The sequence below is a fragment of the Halyomorpha halys genome, unplaced genomic scaffold, assembly GCF_000696795.3.
Source record: "Halyomorpha halys isolate HHAL.00 unplaced genomic scaffold, Hhal_1.1 Scaffold1369.1, whole genome shotgun sequence".
Lineage (NCBI taxonomy): Eukaryota > Metazoa > Arthropoda > Insecta > Hemiptera > Pentatomidae > Halyomorpha > Halyomorpha halys.
This window is the reverse complement of record NW_027105265.1, coordinates 11,839-20,465: the sequence shown is the minus strand read 5'-3', so window position 1 is coordinate 20,465 and position 8,627 is coordinate 11,839.

The following is an 8,627-nucleotide window of genomic DNA, read 5'->3' as shown; positions in this document are numbered from 1 at the left end:
TTCCATATTTTAACTTTTATTTTCATTCCATCGGTACTCTGGTATGTATTATCTGCCACCTTTCACTAAGCTTAATTGTTCTCTGATTAATAAAATGCCCGTTTTTGTTTAAAAAAAAAAAAAGGGTATGAACAAATAGTTTTAAAAAAAAACTAAATAAAAACGATATTAGAATACATTCATCGTTAATAGATTTCCAGGTATAAATCTAGTCACAAAACAACGTTTATTTCTTTCGAGGTTTCATTGAATCTACAGTAACAAAAAGAAAAAAAAAGAAATGATATAACCTTGATAAAAATTCCATGCCCATGAAACATTGTTCATGGTTTTCTTTCAGGAGATTATATTTTTTTGTCTTGTTAAACAGGTGAAATCAAAGGATTTCAAAATAGCTTTCTATTAAAAAATAACTCTCACAATTTGTCAGTCAAATTTATTTCTCGTTTGTTTAGGTTGGCCACTCTACACTGTGGAATACATTAATTAATTTATTTTATTTTTTGGGGGGGGGGGAGGTTCAAATGTTTTATTAGTTTTATAATTAGTTACAAATAACCAAGCCTGCTGAGGCACGAATTCATTCATTGGCTTTTTCCCAATCGTAGTGGACGTTGGGATTGTGGCGGCACCACCCTCAAGAGATTATTTTATATTTTAATGTTTTTGAAATGTGTGTAAACAACGCCGATCACGTTTTTCAAGATACACAGTGTAAGTAGTTCATTTTGTTCTGTCCTCAGTAAAAGTTATAAGTTAATAAGTGTTATTGTGAGTTGTTTTGTGTAAAAATCACCACAGGATCACAAATACTGGAAAGCATAAATTAATAATTACTGTACTAGCATTTTTCTCTAAGTAAATATTGTTGCTTGAAAAAACAATATTTTTTTTACTCTCTTTCTGGGTTTTTCTGACATATGGGAGGAGGGGGAAGTCGACTTTTCATTCTGTGAGGCCGCTACGAAATAAAAATCAACCCTTCAGGCCAGATTCGAACCGGCTGCAGACTGGAGGTTTCTAAGGTAACGCATTAACTCTCTTGGACAAAATTGGTGCATGTACACGAATCACACAGCTTTCACTTACCACATTACTTTAAGTTGAAATAATTTTTTTCTTAAACAGGTGAGTGAAAGAAATACCTAACGATTGTTATAACCACCATGGAAACCCGAAGAAATTCATTCATGTAGGTAATTTATTTTTGCGTAAACCCCCACTTTCCACTACCTTTTATGATTTTATGTGTTAAACATTAAAGTTTCTTATGTACTGTGATTGATTAGAACGCCGTGTATGTATCAACCCAATATATTTTGCCAGCTTATACAGAATAAATATTTCTCTCTTCTAAAATCTTTGGCTTTCCAATGGAGTATTACACTTCTACATTATTTATTCCTATATTTATTTATTCCTTTTTTTTTTCTTTAGTTATTTATAAAATTCATAATTTATATTTATCCATTTTTGTTTCTTACAATTTAAACCCTTTCACACTATTTCAATAATGATATGACATACCTTATATTAAAGATCGTTTAGTTTTAAATTAATATATTTATTATTGAGTTTAAATTTAATATTAAATTGCCTACTTATCGCTTTGGATACTCAATGCGTTGTACAGGTTTCCTCAGTGTTGTGTGTCATCATATTATCTCTTTACGAAGATATAAAACTTGATTTCAACACTAAATTTGGCAGTAGAGAAGTAAAGAAAAACTGCGTTAAAAATACTAAATATATGTTTAAACTTTTTTTTTTTTATTTAAATAAAATTAAAACTATATAAAAAAGTTGTTTTGGGAGTGATACAATTTTCACTCTTCGCCTTTGATAAAAATAGAATAACTGCTCTCGAATTTAGAAAAACTTTCCCTGATTCCTTAATGAGTAAATGAAACCTTAAATATATAAATGAAGCCTTTTCACTCCGCGTGAAGCCAGTGACACAACCTATATATACTTCAAAGATGATGTAATAATAATTTTGTAAAAATAAAGTGGAATATTATGAGTGCTTAAAATGATGGCCATAAAACATTACTGCGTCGAATGTACCACAGTGGCAAATAGTTCTTGCAAGAAATACATTTAAAAATATTTTTGTTAATCTATTATAGCATCGTTCTTCGTTTACTTTGATTTCCCTACTTAGAAGAAAGAAAAGAATAACAGGATAGTTAATTAACTAAACTAATAAATTCTTGTCGATGAAAAGTTACTGCTGAAAAAAAATTGTCCTACCGCTCAAGAAATTGTTAAAAGTTTAAGGAAGTTAAATGAGTCGGTCTCAAACAGTTTACACGAGGTAACTGTAAAGGTACGACCTTTCCAATTAACGGGGAAAACATTCTCTGGCAGCTGCCCAAAATCGATACTGCTAAAAATTAAAGAAAAAAACAAGGAGACAGTGGGTGCGCACTAGAAACCATATTCACAAAAACAAAAATGTAAGAATGTTCATTCATTCATTATGGAAGGCTACGCGACATCTATTGGATAAACATAAGAAAATTTCAAGTCTTGTAGACAATGACGAATTCATCACTAGCCTTGGTTATCGAAAATACACCCATCCTCACTAGACATACTGACTCCTTGAAAGTTTCAGTGACTTTACAAAACTATTAATTGAACATTTTGGACTAGGTTAAACTTTGGAAAATCAAATTAAATAACGACGTATACCAACGTATAATATTCAAACTCCCTCTTGTCATATGTCCTCAAATATATACATAGACAGCAAACCGATTCCGTAAACTAATCCAATAAAATATTTAGAACTGACATTCGATCGATCGAAGAATGACATGGGGTCGTCATATGACGCAGACGCGGTTTACATTGAATTAAGCTGCTGAAGCTCCGTTACACTCTAATTCACAGACAATCCGCCTTAAAATTGAGACAGCGACTACACTCATAAACCTACTTACTGAAACTCATTTGGACATATGCTTCATAAATCAACGGTACAAAAAAAAAACTTACTTATAAACAAACTACAAACATTCCAATCAAAAATACTACGTCAGTAACATAAAGCATTCAGACTTACACATGCCTACTGTACAATACCACATGAAAACATCACACTAGACATTTCATGACAAACTCTACCACCACAACAATACATTAATACATGATATGGCTACCACAAACATTCCCTTCATACTAAAGACTAAAAAGGAGCTGGATGAGGGATCTCGTTAGCCAACTAATGAAATCAGTTCAAGTCAGAAGGAGGTGCGAATGGGCACCGGTCTCTATCGTATCACTCATGGCATTTTAGTAATTTTCCAAGATACCACATTGGCTGGTTGATCTTCTCTATTATAAATATAGTATTAATATTACTAATCAATTTTTTTTTACTATTTTGTACCATTTTGACCGCCATCCGGACTATCCTCCTTAAAATGTAGGCTACTACAAAAGAAGGAGGCAGTGTGGAAATCAAATATATATTGGTGGATATATTTAAGCTAAAAATAAAAATTTCAGAAATATGGGTTATGAACAATAAAAAAAAATTAAAGTTACTCTTCTGACAGTATATAATAGAATGTAATACATGTAGTTTAAGAGAGGTTCCATTCTGTAAATCAATGTTGTTTACACTAGTTTTAAACTGTTTATATTGCATAAGCAGGAAAATCGTATACAATTTACTGGATACGCTCTGGTGCACAAACTTAGCTTGAGGATAGCTGATTAATGAAACTACGTTCCCTACCATTCGACGATCTGATAATTCCTGTCAACTGCTTTTCAATTAATTGTAAATACGTGACAGAAAAAGTAGTGGTTCTGTCGTTCAGCCACGTTGCCTAGGTAATTAACGAACTATTGTCTTGGGAAATACCTAGATTTTAAAACCGGAGAAAACGATCTGGTGATATCATCACAAATTCCAATTATTTTAAAAAGAAAATAATCTCTGTTTGTTTCAAAAAAGCAATTCCTTTATTATTCAGGATAGTAATACTTCCCCTCACTATATATTTCATATATAAATAAGTAAAAATAAATTAAATGGATCCTTACACAGTGTCCAGATTTGCAAAGGCAATTGGCCTGTTTTGAGCAGAGGAGGGACGGCGTACAATAATGTATGCTTCTTGGCCGGTTTAAAAAAAAAAAAAAAATGTACTTTTAAAAATTATTTAAATTTTTATTTTATTATTTCATGTAAGTAATGTTATTCTGTTGTTAAAAATTTTTAAATACATAGAAAAACAGCTATAAATTACAAAAAAGTGAACTTCATAGAGAACTAAGAAGGGAAATAAATGAAGTAACCTTGAATTAAAGTGGCGATATCTCGACACATGACAAGAGAGCCTCAGGTAACGTCAATCAACTGAAATAAGTATTACATATCTCTGGTTATATGCACAAATTTTTAAACTAAAAATCCGCTCCAAAGAAAGCAGAACAACACAGCCAAAAAACGTATTCAATTGGCTGCTATGTGGGAGCTTTATTCTTCGATTCTTGAAGCCATTCATATGCCCGTATCATCTAATATCATAAGACCTATCAATAACGTTTATATATATATATATATATACAGTTGGACAATAAATTCATATAGAAATCTAGACCTATCTTTTCAGTTAAAGGTATTACGGGATTATTGCTGGAACTTGTTAGTTAACCAGTTAGCAATTTAAACTATTATTTCGTAATAACATTCATGTTATATTTTATTAGATATGGAGACGTTTGTATGTGAGAATATTATAAATACTCCTTTCAACCTAGTACCCTTTTTAATTTACCTATATCTACTTTATCCTGAACTGTAATACTTTTCGAAAGTTAAGAATTGAATTTTACAATACAAAATAGGAATAAAATAATTAAATTAAATTTTTTTCAGATAATTTATCTTTATAACATAATACATTCATCTACACATATCTTCAATTGTTATTTACCATTTAAAAGAAAAACAGCAGGTTCATATTGTCTATGTTCGAACTAAAAATTCAAGAATAAAAACAAAACGGGCCTACCACTATCGAAATGTCGGTATACGATGTAGGCGATGTAGGAATGTTTGCCAATTGATATATGTTAAAAACAATTTTGAGGAAATCAAAGTGATTTGACCTTATCTCAGCACGGTATATTGGCAACAAGGCTGGTCACCAAGTTGATCGCCTCTAGACCTCATATTTTTTATATATAAATATATATACAAGTTTTGTTGCATTAATATAAAATGTACTATAATCACTAAATTGCTTTGGGATACTCCCTTATACAAAGCATTTTCTTGCTAATAATCATAGTACCAAGAGCTTGGTGAAAAAAAGTTAGTTATTACAACCCAATTTTTGATTAATTTAATTAAAACAGCGTATAGTTACTAGTGAAAATGAATGAGCCTGCCAAGTTAGGGGGAATTAAAAAATGGTGGCTGTTTCAAAACGTTAAAAAAAAAATATTTTTTCATTCCCAGCTCCATGTCTTTAAAACTACGAGCAGTCATAGAATATCATTCAAAGTACAGTAAATTTGCTTTGTATATTAGTAATATTTTATATTTGTAAATTTAAATATGGGCTCTAATGGAGCTATTTACGTCCAATAGTTTCCGAGACAGATTTTTAAAAAGCAACATTTCATAAAAAAAATAACGAAAAATCAGCAGTTAGTGAATTTATTTTGGGGAAAATGTATCTCAGGAATCACTTGAGGAAAAGGTATATTCACACTCATATTAAAGCTAGTGTAATGTACTATAAAGTAGTTTACGACATTTATATTCATTGGAGTTGTAGTGTACTTGATATTTGCCAAGATAAATTCACAAAATGTTGATTCCGAACGACTCCATGCAAATATCATGAAAACTAGTTTCTCTACTAAGATACACGTTATAAACCACTTTATAGTAAATTAAACTAGCTTTAATTTGGAATACTTGTTATTTTCTCATGGTGGTTGAGTTAGTGAAGCTCCATATGGGATAGTTATAAGTTATAATGAATGGTTCTTAGTGCCACTTAAAATCCTAAAAAGGTCTCTAAACTCCTTAGTCCTAACTATACGATAAGTTCTAATACCAAACCAGGTTTTTTTTTCTTTGTTTTGGTTTTTTTCTGTAGATTCTTAAATATTATGTCATTTACCGAACCTCTATACTAAGTTCATCAACCAATTGTTCTATTGAAACTTTCTTTTTCTATTATCTCAACTTGTGAGTTCATCACTCTTGTTTTATTGATCCATATTTAACATTTTACTGTAGACAATATGTTTTTTTTCTTCTAAAAACCTTCAATAGTTCCGCATTAGTGAAATGTTTTCATTATTACGTTAATAACGTCCGTTCATTCCTTCAGAGTCATAAACAAACATTTATTTAAAACAATCTGAATTGCTAACGCATCTGAAAAGACAGTACAGGATCTAATATTTTGATTGTCAGGTTCAGAATAACCAATGATTGACTCATCATTTTCTCTGAAGCAATTATTATATCATTCCCTTCCTTTTCTCTTCTTATGCATTGATGTGGGAATTTCCATTGAAGTCCGTGGGCTGATCCAACTATGTTTAGAGGGAGAAGACCATGCAAGACCCTTTCTGGAGGGCTTCTTTCCCACAAGAACCTTCACTCCCTTGAGCGTCCTTCTGTACTCTGTCTAAACAATCCCGATTCGTCAGTCCCACTTGTTCCATATCATCCCTAACTTGCTTGAAATATCCTGTTGAATTTTTTTGACAGTGGATTCGATGAAAAATTCTATGGTTTAGTCTTTCAGGTTTCATCCTAATCATGTGTCCTCTATAGAACCTCAACCTTTCCACCCTAACGTCAGTCTGTAGGTCTATTGTTTCCCTATAGATTTCTTGATTCTCTATTTTCATTTGTAATCGAGAATGATTATGAAAATACAAAATAACTTATTATTTCATCTTGTTTTGTTTGGAATAGAAATACGGAGGATAAATTTTTTTTTTTTTTAAATATTTATTTATTTATTGCTATTTACAACTGTACATTATAGCTCATTTAGTAAATCTGATCTAAGTAGGATGAAATATAAAACTAAAATTACCATTTTTCTCCAGAACCCTCTTTGGGCCCGCCAGTGTGAAATAACTTTCAAATTATTTAAAACTTTGTTATGTGTTATTGAGCACACAATTTCTCTATTACATCTTATCTCTATCCATTTATTTAGAAAATGATAAACATAAAAAAATAAATAAATAGGTATTAATTAGTTTTAGGCTACAGATCTCCTATTTATTCCGAAGATCTTGTAATTTACCTTACTTTTTTAATTGTATACAGTTTTCATAATATATTTCCTACCTACTTTTATTTAACTGCAACAGTTTGATGTTTTTTCAACTCAAACATTTATGCAAGTGCCATTAAATTTGTTACATAACTCGACTAAATACATCATAAATTCTATTTATAATAGTAATATAGATAGCATTATTAATTTACTCATTGTACATTCTGAAATATATACTTCTTTTATTAACTTTTGGAGTTTTAATCATGAACCTTTTTTGAAAACTATTTTGTTAGTCAGATATTGACTACGGTATGCGTCTCGTGGCCAATCTCTTTTTAGTAACTTTCTTTATAACGGATGAATCAAGTTCGTTGAAAAATAAGTATGTGTAAAAAACTATACTTAGTTACTTAAGAATATACTTCGACTTTAGGAATTAGAAAAGAAGAGTACTATTGCATGTTTACAGAAATTACTGGAAACATGTAAACAATTGTTAACTATTTGTAAACAATATAGACATGTTTCTATATTATATACCGTATTACACATTTTACCAAATATTATATACTGGTCTACAAATTCCATTGTACAGGATTTTATCCAAAAAAAAAAAATAATAATATTTTACTACAGGTTACAGTACCATAGAAATAAAAAAATTAACTTCTTCTTTCAAGGTGGCTGTAATGCTGCGTACCTGTGATCAGCATGACGTGTGGAACCATCTTGACTCTCTTTCTTTCTTGAACAAAAACATAATAATTTTATATTTTAGATGAGTAGAGAGACAAAAGTACATGAATTGAAAAGCTTTCAACCATCAAAACACTAACTATATTATTCTAACAATACCAATATTAATGCAGTTACCTTCATTTTTAAGCAGAATACATGTTTATGGAAAACAACGAATCAGAAAGTGGAAACTGATCAAAGTCAAACTTACTTAAAAATTAGTGTTAAGAAAAAAATATACATCATTTCGTTCTTATTAGTATTTAAACTACATTCCATATAATCATTTTTTCTCATGTAACTACTCTTATCCGAAAAAATATATAAAATCCATTCCACTTAATTTGATTTGGAGGAAATAACTTTCATTATTTCATACATAGAACACTTATAATAATACAGTAATGCTATCACACTGCTAAAAAATATTTTTATTGATTTATAATTAATATACAAACGTCTCAAACTATAATTCCTTTTTTTTTTTGGACATTTTTAACGGCATGAAATAAACAGCTGGTTTTATCAGAGAGAAGATACCAGGTAGATAGCAACTAAGCCAACAAATGAGATAACACCATCAAAATAATAATAGAAAGAAAAAAAAAA